Source organism: Hemicordylus capensis, chromosome 4 (assembly GCF_027244095.1).
Source record: "Hemicordylus capensis ecotype Gifberg chromosome 4, rHemCap1.1.pri, whole genome shotgun sequence".
Classification (NCBI taxonomy): Eukaryota; Metazoa; Chordata; class Lepidosauria; order Squamata; family Cordylidae; genus Hemicordylus; species Hemicordylus capensis.
This window is the reverse complement of record NC_069660.1, coordinates 122,548,985-122,565,309: the sequence shown is the minus strand read 5'-3', so window position 1 is coordinate 122,565,309 and position 16,325 is coordinate 122,548,985. Positions and strand designations below refer to the sequence as shown.

Below are 16,325 nucleotides of genomic sequence, written 5' to 3'. Positions count from 1 at the left end.
CGGTATGAATAGTGCATGGGGGAGGGAATCGCAAGGCATGGGGAGAGGAACCCCGTTAAAACAAAACTGATGTGAATGGCCCCCAGGTTTCTCCGGCACATCTCTATTGCACTTATATGCAGCTAATAGATGCCCTCATAACTCACTTTACCCCACTTAATCCCATGGTAAAGCCTGCTGGCTGGGAAATACCCAGGGTAAGGGGAGGTCACTGAAATCCTCTCCACTCCCCTGAGCAAGCAGCAGATCTGAGTAAGGCGAACTATTTCACCAACACTTTGTTAGTCTGAATGTCAGTCGGTGGAGACAGATATGTGGTAACTGCTTAAGAAACAGACAGCTAAACAGATGCTAGGAAACAAGGACTGAAGAAGCAGCCAAGGAACTTAGCCAAGCTAAGCCAAAGGAAGAATGGGAGGAAGGGACAATGCTGAGGGAAATGCAGATGGAGGGAAGATGTAAGAAAGAGACTGAAAAGGCAAGGAACAGGATTTCCACTGACACTGCTGTTAGTGTTTTGGAATAAGAAATCTCACATAGGATACAGGAACAATGTGCTGTTGGAGGGCAAGGGCTGAATTCTATATATGCCTACTGCTTCCTACAGGGTATTGCTGTATCTCTTGGTGAAAAACCATTGTTGTGGGACAACCAACCTGTTCAGAATGTTCGAGTCATACAGTTTCTAATTATTATTTTATTTATTTATTTGTTTCTCAAACTTATATACCGCCCAAACATTTGTCTCTGGGCGGTTAACATCAAACAATTAAAACACATATAAAAGTTAAAACAAATCAACAGTTTAAAATCAACCATAGAATTAAAACAGACAATTTTGAGAAAGCTTGGGCGAAAAGATGAGTTTTCAGGTGTTTTTTTTAAAATTGCCAGAGACAGGGAGCACATTCCACAATCTCAGGGCAGCGACCGAGAAGGCCCGTCTCTGTATAGCCACCAAATGAGTTGGCCGTAACTGGAGATGGACCTCCTCAGATGACCTCAATGGGCAGTGGGGCTCATAGTGAAGAAGGCACTCTCTTAAATACCCAGGGCCTAAGCCGTATAACTAGCACTTTGTATTTTGTCCGGAAACCTTTTGGCAGCCAGTGTAGCTCCATCAGTAAAGGAGTAATGTGGTCTCTCCGAGATGACCCAGAGACCAACCTGGCTGCCGGTAGAATTTAAGCGAAACCAATTAAAGTAAATGTTACTGCAAATTCCACTTGCAGGTTAGAGGGTTGAGCTATCTACATATTAGTTTTAGGGATGTGCAGAACGTTCCAACCTTGGCAAGTTATGACTCAAAATGTGCCGTCTCAGGTGTTCCGAGCTCGAAACAGAATGCCCTTCAAGTTAAGGTCCTGTTTCAAGTTTGGAATGGAATGCAAATCCCTGGAACGTTCCGTTGGAACAACCGGGCGAGCCAGTTGTTCTGACGGAATGAGCTCAAAACATTTTGAGTGTTCTGAGCGCCATTTTGGCAGGCCGTTTCCTCCTTGCTTCCTGTTTTTGGCACTGGCTTGCAATCTCATTGCTTCTTGGTTGGCTTATCACACAAATCAACTTGATGTGTATGATAACAAGCCAACCAAGAAACAACGAGATCGCACGTTTGGAACAGAACACAAATCCCGTTCCATGCACATCCCTAATTAATTTGCTTCTTGTATTAGAGTGGAAAGAGACTGGTGCAAGTGTAATTCCCATGACTGGGAGAGGGTGGGTTGATTTCTCTCAAGAGCTTGAAAGTGAGGAAATTTCTTGTCTCTCCTTCCTACAGAGAAGACATGAGAGTAGACAATCTTTCAGGAATTAATTGTCCCTACTAGTAGCTGCTGGGTGAGGTGGTCTTCACCCAAGGCCAATGGAACAGGAGGAGGATTACTGCTGTCCTGGGAATGCAGATAATTGCTTCCCTTTTAAGAACTGGAAACATAACTAATTGGCTCTCCTTCACAGACTGGAAACTTCAGTTGCCTCCACCCTTCCTTGTTGTTGGGACCGAAAACACCAGGCATGACTTTGCAAGTCCAAACCTGAGTAGAATGGAAGGGAAATGGATGCAAACAAGTTTTTTAAAACAAAACAAAAAAAACACACAAAAAACCCTAATATATGGGGGCCTGCTCATGAAACCTGCACAATTGCAGCTCATGGGATTTTAAGGGCCAAACTAGATGTGACAAACATATCATCATATAGCTAGATGCTTGCTTTTACACTTAAGGAGTAGCCATGCAAGGCCCTGATGCTGCTGGGAAATGCAATGCAGAGGTGAGGGGTCTTCACACAAGGCTTTTAGTTTGCATCTCCTCTGGAATGGCGAGTGTGCGTTCACATATTGGCCAGATTTACCCCCAAAGTCCCTGCAAGCTATCGGGGAACACTTCACATATGGTTAAGATTTTTCATTGCACGTTAGTGTGTAGCCTGATCTATATCCAGGGTAAAAAATTCCCATTTTTGCATTGATTGTGGAGGGCAACTTTGAACTCACAGTAAAGCCTTGTAGTAAACTCGCGGTAAAGCCTGCTGTGTGAAAAACACCCTGGAGCAGCTATTTAACCTTGAAGCTGCCATTTACTACAATGGCACTTTCCGGTTTAATGGTTCCCCCTTTCATCCTCAAAACAAGGCAGGTTAGGCTGAGAGACTGAAGTCATTCACACAATCAAAAACTGTGTTCTACCCACATTTGGGAGCTGTGTGTACTCCTGACTTTCAGTTGTGTGGAAGCAAGCTAGGAGGAAAACTTGGGTATCTTTTCCTCCTACCCTGCTTCCACACAATCACTTCTACCCAGATTTTTCTTTTACCTTGCTTTCACACAACCAAATATTGGCAGCACACACAACTCCCAAAGCTGAGTAGAACACGTGGATGACCTCACTGACTGGCCTAAGGGAACCTTTGTTGCTGAGCAGAGATCTCCGGGCTAGGTTTAGGTCCAGTGCTCTAACCACTACACCACACTGGTTCATGTCAACTTTTACTTTAGAGTGCTATTACAGTTGATTTTCTCTAAACAGGAACTCAAGCAAGCTGCACATGTGGTTCCTTCATACAAACATTACCAAGTATTGGTGCAATTCAACACTTGAGCAAATATAAGGTGTCATACTTATAAAAGGGTTCATTCTGCATCTCAGGCCATTCCCTCGATAGAAATGTTAGCTTAAGATCTCACCGTGGTGGAGCCAAAGGAAGTCAGAAAAGAGGCTGCTTTCATGATATGTAGCTTCTTGATATAAAGGATTTATTCTACCTTACCTACATGTCAAACAAGGAGGCCTTTTATAACTTACAACATTTCGTAGCATACAGCAGCCATTACACATCTGGATGTGTCTAAAGATTCTTTTGGCCCCAAATGTATCAAATGCATTTTTCTTCTTAAACATGCACTAACCTTCAGACAGAGTTCAGAGCTTGTTAGACAGATTGTTAAGACAGATAGCGAAATAAATGTGCAGTATATAGAAAAACGTCGTTTATCAAAGTACTTCTAATCCTGCTGTCTGAAGCAGACACCCAGCAGCTGGCAGTTTTTAAAAATGGAATCTACTACCGACAATCGCAAGGAGATTGCCGCTGCACTGGATCCCCTGATCTGTCACTGGGAGCTCTACTTTCTAAGGATAAGGTGGGAGAGTTGAAGGTGTGAATGGGGGGCAACCACCACAAACATTCCTGTGATTAATCTGAACAGAAGTCTTGCACTATTCCTTTTCCTTCCCTGCCTTGTCCACCTTCATAATCACAAGAAATGACAAACTAGATCAGACCTTGCGGCGCTTCACACGATCAAAGTGCAGCGCCTAGAGGTGATTTGCAGGGAGAGCGGGCTTAGCCCACTATCCCTGCACACAAGCAGGGAGCCGTCCCACATGATTACCGCCCCACACGATTACCAGCTTTGTCACAGAGCTGCTAGGGGCGGCGGGGATTGGGGCCACCCTGCCCCCAGAAATCCCAGGATGCCCTATGCAAGTGCATGGGGCATTCTGGGGAGACACCTGAGGCTGGGAGGCTTGTTGGAACCTTCCAGTCGTGGGTGTCCCCATGACTCACGATCGCCAAAATGGGGTTAACAGAGCACTCGCTCCACTAACCTCATTGGTGGTGGTGGGATTAAGCGGGCTAATTGCTGGAAGCCGCACAGCTCCTGCAGTTCTCATGAGCGCTCAGGAGTGGGCTGGGCTCCCTTAGCCCGCTTTCGAGCGGTCGTGTGAATAGCCTCCTTGTCTAATAGTCCATCCCGTCCTACTCACTATACCATCTGATATCATTCACTGGGTTCTGCAGTTGAGAACCACAGGTCCAAAGCCCTGCTGGGTACACAAAACAAGTCACACAGTTCTCTTAAGTTGTGGTCTGTGATATCACATGAGCACAACAAATGATGCCTACATAAATGCTTAGGAACACAGGAGGTTGCCTTATACCAAGTCATAACATTGGTCCATCTAGCTCAGTACTGTCTACCCTGTCTGCAGCAGTTTGCCAAGGCTGCAGGAAGGAGTCTTTCCCAGCCCTATCTGGGCCTTTTCCACCCAGGGCTTTTAGTCTGCATCTCCTCCAGAGCGGAGGGTATGAGTTCACATATCAGCCAGATTTTCCTCACACACGATTCGGGTTTTTTATTGTGCATAGCCTGATTTATATCCGGGGGGGGGAGGGCCCACTTTTTTGCATCTTTTGGGGGGCAACTTCAAACTTGCAGTAAAGCCTCTAAATGTGCAGTAAAGCCTGCTGTGTGAAAAACACCATAGAGATGACAGAAATTGGGACCTTCCGCATTCAAAGCAGATATTCTGCCAGTGCTTTTAGGCTGTTGAAGACTGAACTGTTCTTATTACAATCTCAAAAAATGGTAGCACATGTTAAATATGATGATAAATAAATAACTCAGGGATTCTCAGACTTGGGCCCCCAGATGTTGTTGACTACAATTCCCATCACCCCCCTTCAACCTTTGTGGCTGGGGAACCACAGGGGTTGTAGTCCAACAACATCTGGGGGCCCAAGTTTGAGAACCTTTGTTAACTAATTAGAATTTTAGCTAAATTTTTAAATTTTAAATTTTTAGAAATTTAACTAATTTAGAACTAATTAGAATTTTAGCACATGTTAACTCATTAAGTTTAAAGTTACTCAAACATAGTGGTGGCATCCCAAATAGCCAAAATGGTTTATTTTATTCTCTTTAAAGAAATCATTTGCTTGTAATGGTTTTATAGGATACTAGGTTTCTGTTTTCTTTTAAATATTAAAAGAAAGGGAAAGCAGCAGAGAACAAAATGAGTAGAGAAAAACAGAAGCAGGACAAAGAGAGATAGTTTGTTTCACTCTTAAGTCATAAGCAGAAAATGAAGGAAAGGGAAGTGTAGTTTAGCACTGTCTAAGCAAAATTAAACTATCTGATTTAGTTAATCCAGCAAACCCTGGCCAACTTCCTCCAAATACCATTTAGGCATTTGAGTTTTCCTCTCTCATCAGCATATCCATTGAGAAGATTTGCTTTGAGCAGATTCAAATGTGTTTTGAAACCTCTCTTGTCAAATCAAACAAATATCCATCCCATGCATTTCTCAGGATTTAATTTGAATGAAAAATCAAATATACAATCAAGACTATTCCAATTAGGATGATGAAAACATTACTGGTAATACAATTTAATTAAATGAACCCGACCTTCCACCAAGGCAAGCTTTAGCTTTATTCACTACACAGATTGAAATACTTTGAGCAAGACATAGTTGGAATGGTAGCTGAGAAATTATAAAAATGCATAAAATAAAAACGGTATTTTTTTTAAGTGTCCAAGAAATGCAGGATTGCAGCACCTGCCTCCTTTGCCCCACAATCCTAAGCACTTGATTTAAAAGAAAACCCTGTTGATTTCAGTGGGGCTGCAGTTAAGTGCCCTTAGTTAGAGAGCCACGTCCCAAACCTATGCATGTTTCTTTAGATGTAAGCCCCAGTAGAGGTTACTTGCAGATAGATGCACACAGGATTGTAGCTTGAATCTTCTGGTCGTCTCATGGAACCTACTTCCAAATAATGTGATATAAAATTGGCAGTATTTAAGAATAATTCCCATTTGAAGAATAAGAAAAAGTCCTTGATTACCATGTCCTGGGATGAATATACTCTTTTCAGTGGAATACATTTACTGCCAGTTGCAAAAATCTTAAATCACATTTTTCCCTCACTGAAGACTTTGGCTGCAATCCTGCATGCAGTTAAACTGCTGAAATGACTAGATTTCTGTGATTGATTTCATTGAAATTTAAGCAGCTTAACCAGTGTCCTCTCTAATTTTTTTCATCTGTGTGCGGAATGAGTTTCGTTCTGGGCGGCAGTATCAAGACAGTGTGTGCGCACATGCATTCAGAATGGGGCTTTCCTGATTCAACCTGAGTGGGATCTAAAATTAACTGAGCAGACACCTAAAAACTTATGAGCGGACGCACATGCGCATGCCTTAGAGGGAACACTGAGCCTAACTATGTACAGGATTGAAATCCTGCTGAACTCACTGAAGTAATGACAATCAAAGCCCTTCCATTCCTAGATTCATGAGTTTGCATTTACAAGACATCAAAACACAAAAGATACAGATAAGCTACAGAAAGAAGTTTTCAATATATCATTTTGCATGGAAGTTGGCAGCTCCCATCTATTGATTGCTTGTTGGAAAGAGAAAATATTTGATTCCCTGTCTCCTCAGCCAAAGTCCTGGAGTATGCAAAAGAAATACTTTGGATTGCTGGTTTCTGTGATCTAAAGCCCCTCTATGTAGTATTGACTGACCAACTGAGATAGCCTCAGCTGCATGCATTCCTACAATCATAAGGAGTTGGTTCAGATGTAACATCCTCAGTTTGATGGAGAACTTCCTAATGGCCTGTGCACTCCCATTCCCTTCCTCACAATGTTGTCTGAGCAAACCACATTTTACCATTACATCTTACAAAGATGTTTTTGTAATCTTACCATTACAATGCATAGTTTGCCTCCTAATTTAGGCTTGAAACCCATTTGAAGTGGTCTCAGTTTGGAGGTAAAAGTCAGTTTGCACAAACCACACCTGCCTGGTTCAGATGTGATGGCAAACTATGGTTTGATCAAACAAGAGAAGGGGAAAGAAAACTCCAGATCATCCAAACTATGACTTCAAAGCAGGGCTGGTCAACCTGAATATCTCCCAAGGATCAATAAGTTTCAGCTCAGGATGATGGGAGTTGTAGTCCAACAGCAGCTGGAGAGCCTCAGGTTGGCAACCCTTGATTTAGAGCAGGGTTTCGTAACCTTAAGTCCAGTGTTCTCTCACTTCCACCACCCCCCATCTGTGTGTGGAATGAGTTTTTTTGTGGGCAGCAATATCAAGGCAGTGTGCAGGTGCATTCGAAGTGGGGCCTTCCTGATTCAACCTGAGTGGGATCTAAAATTAACTGAGCAGACATAAAAACATGTTTGAGCATGTGCACACCTTAGAGGGAACACTACCTGGGTCCCCAGATGTTGTTGGACTACAACTCCAGTCATCTCCAGCCATGGCCTCTGTGGCTGGGGATGATGGGAGGTATAGTCAAACACCACCTGGGGGACTCAAAGTTAAGAACCTTGCTTTAGAGGATCAGTAATGTTATGTCTGAACAGAAAAACAGTGCATGACTGGAATGTCCCCACATAGACCCAGCTTCCAGGCAACCATTTCAGCGGTTGCAGCAGCACTTGGAAATCACCATCTTTGCAGGAATTTCCATAGAGAGAGGTGGCTGTATCTAAGGGTGGGTCAAGTCACACATTACATCTTAAACTGGGTTGGCCACAAAGGTATATTCCTGAAAGGACCTCTGTTGACATAGGCTTACATCTGCAAAAACTGCCAAAGACTCTGAGGGATGATTCAGCATAGCATCTCATACTCATACCAAGAACTTTTAAAGGTGACCCTGTGAATAAATATACAGGAACACATCGCACTGGTGGAACAAGTCCTCCACACAATCCTATGAATAGGATCTTAGATGCTGCCCATATGGCATTCTTCAGAAATGTGACACAGCTACCGAAGTCCCAACATTATTTTCCTACAAATATGATCCACACAGGATCATTTCAAATTGAATTCTGCAGTGGGCAAGTGCTATATCAGAATCACACATATGTCTGTTTTCTAAAAGAACAAGACTAGAACGTAGTAGGTTGCTGAAACTGACCAGCTATTGTGTGCACGCGTGTGCGTGAAATATTGTTTTTTTATTTTTAGAGAACCAGAACAAGATTGGAGACAGCCGTGTTCTTCACTGTACAGCCCAGGGGCTAGTTGTGGCTCCCATCAACCGTAAGTGCAGCTCTCTGACCAATTGTTTACTGGGCCCATGAAAAGCTTCAGCCGAAGCCAAGTACTCTGCACAGTTCCCCCGGCACCATGCGGAGGTGATTGTTCCCACCATGCAGTGTTGTGTTTCACCCTGTGCTCTAAAGGAAACAGAACCCTCTTGAGCCTCTGCACCCTACTGGAAGGCATGCATGGAGTGCTGGGAAAGTGTAGCCCTTCCCAGCCGTTCCCCATCAAACAGCTGCAGCCCTCCAACTGTTGTTGGCCTACAACTCCCATCACCTCTTGCTACTGGCCACGGTGACTGGGGATGATGGGAGTTGTAGGCTAACAACAGCTGGAGGACCACAGTTTGACATCCTTGCCACAGAGCCCTTAAGAGAGGACTCCATCTCCCCTAAAGTGCCCTCCCAGCACTGAGAAAAGCACAGTACTGTGTGGAGGTCAAACTCAGTGGGAAATGGCTCTAACACTGAAGGATTTTTGTCAGAACCTTTGCTTGAAAAATAGTGAAGATGACTGGGATACCGTATTCCCATAAAATATACAGAACGTAGATTAAGCACTTCCATTAGGAAATGACACAGGGGAATCTAGAGCTCTCCCAGAGCCATCTATGTGCTGGCTACAAATGAACAGGCACACAGGAAGTACAGCTCAGAAATAGCAGCATGCCTCAACACATTTAAAACAACGGGGGGGAGGGGGAGGAAATGATTCAGAAGCCACAGGTGCTTCAAAGGGCGTCATTCCGATGGGAAAATATAGTCAGCTTTCCAATTCCATAAAAGCCAGAAAGTTGCTTGTGGCACCAAACACAGCACTTTCCTCCAGAACTGGATGTGTTGATACAAATTCATTTTGTGTACTATAAAATGTGGAGGGTATATAAGTCACAAATGAGCAACCTATTCTGATTTAGTCCATGTCCCCATTTGCTGCTTCCCAGTAGTCAAGACGAAAGGGTTCCCCAGCATCCAGTTAATGGGTGCCACCTGCTTTCCATAATAAGCCTATCCACATTTCATGGCACAATGGCATTACAGTGTCGTATGGGCAAGACACACAACAGACACTGCTTACAGCTAGCATTACTCCCAGGAAGCATGCCATGAAATCCCAAAAGCCTACTTAACAGCTATGGGCAGATGACATCTGGAATGCAATCCACTTAATAGGTTTCATATCAGTAGCCATTCCCTTTTTAAAAAAAAAATGGCCCGTCAAATATTAGGCAGATATGTAAACGCATGTAAAATGTATTAGCCAGTTCAAAGCTTGGTATTCACTCACTTCTGCCTTTTGCTATAGTTTTGCCTTTGAACAAGGTCAAAACCTTAGCTCTCATTTGGGAGATTTGAACGTATCCTCAGTTTCCCTCTTAACTGAATTGCATGTGATAAAGAAATAAAGTTGGCAGACTCATATTACGGAGGAGTTCAAAAAATATCCGTTAGATAGCACAGAAACCTTTTTGAAAGAGAACGGGAGCAGCACTGAGACTAATGATGCTCATGCATCAGAACATTCCCTGGTCCGATGATTTTTGCCAAGGCACTCAATCCATCGCCCTTCCCTCTGCAGCTCCCATGTCTGTCCCTGAGGGTTCCCCAGCCCCAAGGACATATTTTCAGAGTGCAACGGGGAGAGCAGAGGAGGGGCAGCTCCGCAAGTGCAAAATGTTCTAATGCCAGGGTGGCATTAGTCTGGATGCTGCCCACTGATTTTAAACAAGTGGGGAGTTGATTTCAAAGCAGATAACCAGCGCTGTGTGCTTCAAGACCTTTGATCACATTCAGGAAGCTTCCACTATTCACTAGGGTCATATTTTCTCCCTAACTGGGCAGCCATATAAACCAAGCACCGCCTCACAAGACGAGAGTGCCTTTCACATATTTCAGTATTTAATGAAGACTGCTAAGATCAAAGATTCTGGGACTGCAGGTGAAATCCATTCTCCCACATCTTGTTGCAGATGTAGGAAAAACAGCCTCACAAAATATCTCCACAAAAGTTACTGGCCAACTCATTTATGAGTCCTCTTTGCCATGCATAACCTATGTTAGCGGGCTAGGACTAAAGGAAAAGAGAGACAAACTCCAAAAGATGCATACGGAATTTATTGTGAAAATATTTTCTACTGAAGCCCAGCATATTCCCACAAAATTGCCTTTATCAGGGATACTAAAAAAGTTGTTTAGGTGCAAAATCTCCTCTTTCCCTCTTACAGCTAGTGTGGCAGATCAATGACTTGGGTGGTGGTGGTGGGGAGAAACTACCACTCTTGCAGTTTTCAAAAGCTCCTTCGGCTGATGAGATCTTGGTGGGGATGATTCTTAGTTACTCTAAGGTTGCTTGTAGTAAGTATTTACAGGTTATCCATGGAGGGGGGCACTCATGTGCACACCTGACCCAACATTCTCATTCATTTTATGTAAATATGTGTTTGGCCAGTTTCCAAAAGAAATCAGAGTGGCTAACATCAGTTAAAACATCAACAACATAAAAACCACCCCTTGACATGAATAAGAATAAAAACAGAACACAACAACAGATAAAGCAATCTAGCGGGGGTGAGGGAAGGAGGGGTGTGTGTGAGAGAAATATGCCCTATCAACACCAGCATGGGACCAACTCTGAATTCAGTCAATTCCCAAGTCCAGCCCAAACAGCCAGGTCTCTATGAATCATTGGAAGACACACAATGATGGGGCCAGGCAGGCCTCCTTGGGGAGCCATTCCATAAGGCTGGTGCTGCAACTGAAAAGGCCCAGCTTTTCATAGCCACCTGCCACACTTCAGTCAGTGGGGGATTGCAGATGTTAAGCAGAGCACATGGAGGGGCACATACTGTAGTATCTTTCCCTAGGTAAGGTTGTTAGGCATACTCACAACCAGTCACTTTGCTGGTCTGACCTTGGGCCTGAAGGAGCAGGAGATAAAGTAGGTTTAGAAGCCTTCTTTATTCAGACAAAACTGGAACAAACTCTGCCAATTATCATCTTTTTCATCTAAATTTGTAAAAAAAACCACACACACACACACCAAAAAACCCCTCTTTCCAGCCAATAGGGATATGCTTGAACCAGTTCGGCAGTCATTTTCTAGACCACCGAACTGGTTCGGAGGTCCGGCAGTTTGGATGGTTTGGCAGTGGGGGAGGTTACCTTTAAGGGACCAGGAGGGTGCTCTTACCTCCCTCCCAAAATGTTCCCCCCACTGGCGCTGTGCCCAAAATCACTGTGCAGCATGGCAACATACCTTCTTGCATGTGCATGTCATGCACATGCACTGGCCACTTCTGGTCTAATGATGAGTATTGCAGCAAGAAAGTACATTGCCACCCTGCACAGTGATTCTGGGCACAGTGCCGGCAGGGGAAACACAATGCGGGATGGTGGTGTAAGAGCACCCTCCCGGTCCCTTAAAGGTATCTATCCCCCTGCCAAACTGTCGGTCGGACAGTTCATGCACATCCCTACCCGCGAAATTCCTCTGCACATCTTCTATAGTTGGGATAGGAAAATTGCCTATTGCCTTTTAATAGCCTTGTTCAAATCTCTAGGATCAAGAAAAAGGTGAAGCGAGACATCCTTAAAAAAGAATTATGACAAGGCTACTCACAGGAGGCAACTGTAAACCCCTCCTGTATTCTTCCAAAGAAAACCATAGGGCTCTGTGGGCGCCAGGAGTCGAAATCACCTCAACAGCACACTTTACCTTTACCTTACTGGCCCATGCTGTTGGCTTTGTAACCTTAGAAATAAGCCCGTCTTATCCAGATGATCTAAAGTATCTTTAAGTTTGGGCAGTATAGCATATGGAATCTTCCGACACCCATGCATCACTGATGATCCCAGAGGATTTACATAAATGCAACAAGATCCTGGGAACTGACCAAGCCCCTCAATAACATCAGAGTTTGTCTTCAACAGGTCATCCTTAGTGGCCACTTTAGGAGTATCGTCATTCGCTTTCCTTACAAGATCAAGTGCAATGCAGGCTTGCCTGCCTAATATAGGTGGTTAATTATCTCCTGTGATATAAAACATTAAAATGGTGTCATGAGAACCAGTCTTGTAACATGCTGTAATTGCACCCCTAGGCTTGATCCTGGCTCCCCCAAAGGCCACCAGGATCACATCCACTAGCATTCTCTGCACACTAGATGCTAAAGAGGAAACTATATTTTCAGGTATGGCATTTGTCTCAGCTCCAGTATCAAGTTTACATGACACAGTCACACCTGCTATGTCAACAGCAGTGAACCACGGTGTAGTTTGGGGTGCTGCTACCAACTCCACAAACAGGGAATTTAAACATTTTTCTTGTTGAGGTCGCCATATACATATCTTTGCAAAATGATTCCACCCATCACATTTGTAGCACATAGCTCCAAAAACTGGACAAGCCCTAGGCTTATGCATGCCTCCACACCTGTTGCAAGAATAATTCAGCATTGAAAGCTTTTCTCTTAAAGCAGTTTGCTTTACTGAAGGCATCCTTGCCTTCTGCAATAAAGGGGCTTGCATTTCCTTCTGGCTTACTACATGCAAGGGCATCGGAGTCAAATCTCAGTGGCTATCACAAGTGATTGTGCATGAGTAAGGGCTTGAGCTCTGCAAATATCTGTTGCTTGAGAGAGCTTAAGATCTGAATGCCCTAACAATTTTTCCTTGGTTTGCAAACAGGAATACTGAAAACAATTTTATCTCTTATTATCAGGTCTTCTGAGGCTCCAAACTCATAATCTTGTTCTTTATTTCTTAACTGGGTAACAAAACTATCAATTTCCTCTGATTCAACATATTCGATCTGCCAGAATTGATAACATTCAGACACTGAGTTTTTCTTTGGCTCACAATAAGCTCTCAAAGCTCACAAGGTTTCTTCCAAGGTCTTCCTGGCAGAATCTACATAAACATTCTACATGTTGTTATATATTTCCAATGCCTTATCACCAATACAAAGCAGAAGAACTGCAATCTTATACTCATCTGGTCTATCCACTAAATTAGTCACAGTCAGATACAGATGAAATTTTGTTCCCATCTTCTCCAATTTCCCCCCACATTGCCAGACAAACATAACTCAAAAGCAGGCTTAAAAACTTCCATTATTATCGTGTGTCTCCAAGTCTAGGCCTCCTGTGCGGAATACTTCAAGCTTGCTAAAACGGTGCAGGCCCACTTTTGACACCATGTAGTATCTTCCACTAGGTAAGATACGGTAAAGTTGTTAGGCATACTCACAACCAGTCACTTTGTTGGCTTGACCTTGGGCCCGAAGGAGCAGGAGACAAAGTAGGTTTGGAAGCCTTCTTTATTCAGACAAGACTGCAACAAACTGGGCAGCTTGCACTTAGAAAACAGAAAGCTAAGCCACACCCAACCAAACACTATGATGATGAATATTTATATACTGCTCTTCAATCAAAATCTCAATGCGGTTTACACAGAAAAATAAATAATACATAAATAAGATGGTCCCCTGTCCCCAAAGGGCTAACAACAACAACATGAGGTAGACACCAGCAACAGCCACTGGAGGGATGCTGTGCTGGGGATGGATAAGGCCAGTTGCTCTCCCTCTGCTAAATATAAGGGAATCACCACTTTTAAAGGTGTCTCTTTGCTCAGTTAGCTGAGATTCACAGCCTAATTTTAAAAAGACAGGGCATATATACTACACATATGGAAGGAGTAACATGTAGCTTTCAGAAGTACGTGACTGACATAACTGTGTTAACACTTCCCTGCCCCCTCATAGCCACTTCTAGGGGAGGAAAGGTGTGAACGCAATGAGTCACGTCATGCTGTTTTCAACTACATCTTACTGGGCACACACAGGTGGGGAGTCACCTAAGGGTCCTCCCATATAGTAACATGTAATTTGGGCCTCAAAAGAACAAGAGGGTGCTGGTTTTATGTCTGTAGCTCTGCTCTGAAACCATATGAAAACTATCCTAAAACTTCAGCTGTATGGAAATGTAAAAGTTAAATTTAGCACATCTTTATTTTGAGGAACCCAAGCCCAAACCCTTAAATTGCAGCTATATCTTCCTTCCAGGGCCATTCCGCCAAGGCTGGCTGCCTCCTGTTCTAGCTGTCGATCTAACTTGTCCTGTAGGGCAGGAAGCCAGACATGAAGCAGCTTCTTGTTTTCCTTCGGCTGCTGCCTCCTGCTCAACGGGCTGCCCACAGAATTCAAGGCTGCTGTTGGGTGCTGTGAGGGAGGGCAGCCCAGGGAAATGTCCTGTTCAGGACCTTCCCAAGTTGCAGCCCAGGGATGTCCTTTGCCATCCGCCCCACAGATGATTGACGCAGCCACTTTTCAACCTCTCCTTCCCAGCTAGTCGACTGAAGAGGCCAAAGAAAAGTTCGTGGCCTGGCTTTTGTTTGTCAAACTTTTCTCAAAGAGACAGACGGATCGCCTAGGAGCCAGCGACGCCTGGGCACAGCACAGCCAAGAGGAGGAGAAGGCGGCATTGGCTCTGCAAAGCAACGGGCCGCTAATTGGGATGTGGCCTGAGGAGGAGAGCAGAAGGCGCCCTAATTGCTCTGCCCCCACCTCCGTGCTCTGTACTAATCGACTTCCTCCATCTAGCAACTCCGGGGGGGGGGCACGGGGGGGGCGGGCGGAGTGCAGAGCGAGCAAGATTTGGCAGGAGCAGCTCCGAGCCGGGTTTCCTCCACCACCCTCCCTAGCATAGGAAACGAAGCTGCCCTCGCCCACACACTCGCGTGTGGAAAGGATGAGCAGCTCTGCAGCGGTGGGAAGCTGCTGGGGACGGGGGACGGGACCCCAGAGGGCCACCTTCCCAGTGACCGGGGGAGGTTCGGGGTTCAACCGCAGACTGGGCTGGAATCTTGACAGCGAGCTCTTGGCGGGACCCTCCAGGAGCCAACCCAGCGTGGGGCTGAGCGCTCCGCTCTTCTCCCGCAACCCCTTGGAAGATCTCGCCATCTCCGTCCCAGGGAAAGTAGCGGATCCCGCTCTGGCGGGAGCAGGAGGAGAAGAGGGAGAGCAGGGAGCTGGAGATCGAAAGGGGCGCCAAAGGGACGCTGGCGCGGGCGAGGGGCTGCTCGATCCCCCTCACCCCGCTCTCCACCGACCCCTAACAAGGCTCACCTCAGTGGGGAGATTGCTGAGTGGCGGAGGGATCACGGGAGGCTGCTGCGGCGGGTCGCGAAGAAGGGGCTGGCGCTGGCTTCCTCCTCCATGGCAGAGCTCGGCGGGGTGGCGGCGGCTGATGCTCCGCGCCAAGAGTGCCGAGGCCGCCGTCCCCTGCGCCCTCCTACTCCGGCTGCCTCTCTCCTCCCACTGGCGGCGGCGGCGACTCTGCCGCTACTGCTCCTCCTGCCACCGCCGGGCCACTCCCTGCTCTGATTCTGAAGCGCACGTGGCCCCCCAAAGCTGCCGCGTAGAGAAACAGGCGCGAGGCTTCCGCGGAGGATGCTCTGGCAGGCCCAGGACTGAGGGGAACAAGGCAGCGAGGAGGAGGAGGCGCATCACGAACACACACGGCCGACGTCCCTCTCCCCAGGAGAAATCGAAGATGCCTCCTTTAAAAGCGATCCCCGCGGAATCCTGGGCACCTTTCCTGAGATGTAAATCCCACTGAGCTCAGTGAAGCTACTCCAATCCCAAATGAAGGTGCTCAGGAATGCTGCCGCCTTTGCCTTCTTCACCCTTCTTCCTTGTAGCTTTGCGATACAAAAGCAGGAGGAGGACTGACATATCACAAAGGCATGAGCAAGTCTGCGAGTTGACCAGAACTCTTCTTTCAGGCTTGATGTGCAGCGGTACAAAAGAAGGAAGGGGAAGATGCGGTGGGCATGATGGGAAAGCGCCCTCTGCAGCCGAGCGACCTCTTTCCTTACATATATATTGTGTCTGTTGTGGTCCTGTCATTAAAGTACACAGGTTTGTAACACCGATTCAGTGTGTTTACCGGAGAGCATTTCTACAG

The 16,325-nt window shown here is 45.6% G+C and overlaps 1 protein-coding gene across 1 annotated transcript in view; it reads right to left on the bottom strand.

The window, feature by feature from the left end:
• Positions 1-15,705, bottom strand: part of LRRC8C (leucine rich repeat containing 8 VRAC subunit C) — a 54,550-nt gene extending 38,845 nt beyond the window's left edge. Inside the window, exon 1 of the mRNA XM_053249105.1 lies at positions 15,485-15,705. The gene's annotated coding sequence lies outside the window, so the exon portion shown is untranslated. The remainder of the gene's footprint in view (positions 1-15,484) is intronic.
• Positions 15,706-16,325: the final 620 nt, after the last annotated feature.